Source organism: Triticum dicoccoides, chromosome 4A, assembly GCF_002162155.2.
Source record: "Triticum dicoccoides isolate Atlit2015 ecotype Zavitan chromosome 4A, WEW_v2.0, whole genome shotgun sequence".
In the NCBI taxonomy this organism is placed as follows: domain Eukaryota; kingdom Viridiplantae; phylum Streptophyta; class Magnoliopsida; order Poales; family Poaceae; genus Triticum; species Triticum dicoccoides.
The window spans coordinates 10891131-10891633 of NC_041386.1; the positions used below are offsets into that span (position 1 = coordinate 10891131).

At 61.4% G+C, this 503-nt stretch overlaps 1 protein-coding gene across 2 annotated transcripts in view; it reads right to left on the minus strand.

The window, feature by feature from the left end:
- Positions 1–494, minus strand: part of LOC119284592 (F-box/kelch-repeat protein SKIP11-like) — a 2719-nt gene extending 2225 nt beyond the window's left edge. The window contains exon 1 of one of the 2 annotated variants that reach the window (XM_037563722.1): positions 357–494. The gene's annotated coding sequence lies outside the window, so the exon portion shown is untranslated. Of the gene's footprint in view, positions 1–148; positions 307–356 lie in introns of those variants that run through there. The other variant, XM_037563723.1, reaches the window with a different exon arrangement.
- Positions 495–503: the final 9 nt, after the last annotated feature.

Below are 503 nucleotides of genomic sequence, written 5' to 3' on the forward strand. Positions count from 1 at the left end.
GGAGAACCAAACCAAATCTTCCCTCCACCCTCCGCGGCGGCCCCGCCGGGCGACCCGAATCCAGGCGGAGAAGCAGGGGTCCAATCCAGTCCAACCCAATCCAACAGAAAAAGGAAGAACACGCGCGGGAGGGGCAAGAAAGAATCACCTAACAACAAGAAGAACAAATCGAACCCATGGCAAGATCACGCGCGGGCCCGCCCGAGGAAATCCGGACTGGAAGATCGCGGCCGGCGGCCCAATCAGCGCGCCCCCATGGCCGCGGCGCCCGAGAAATCCCCTCCCCCCACCACCAACTCCTACCAGATGCGCGAGCGAGCGAGCGAGCAAGGAAGCGAGCGAGGATGGATTTATACCTGTAGAGAGAGATAGATGGATGGCTCTATCTACTGCTGCCACTTGGTTACAACTGCCCCTTCTAATGCTTCTGGCCCTGCTGCAGCCCTCTGCCGCTGCCCCTCGCCCCCCGCCTCTCTCTCCTCTCTTGTAGTCCTCCTCCCCTC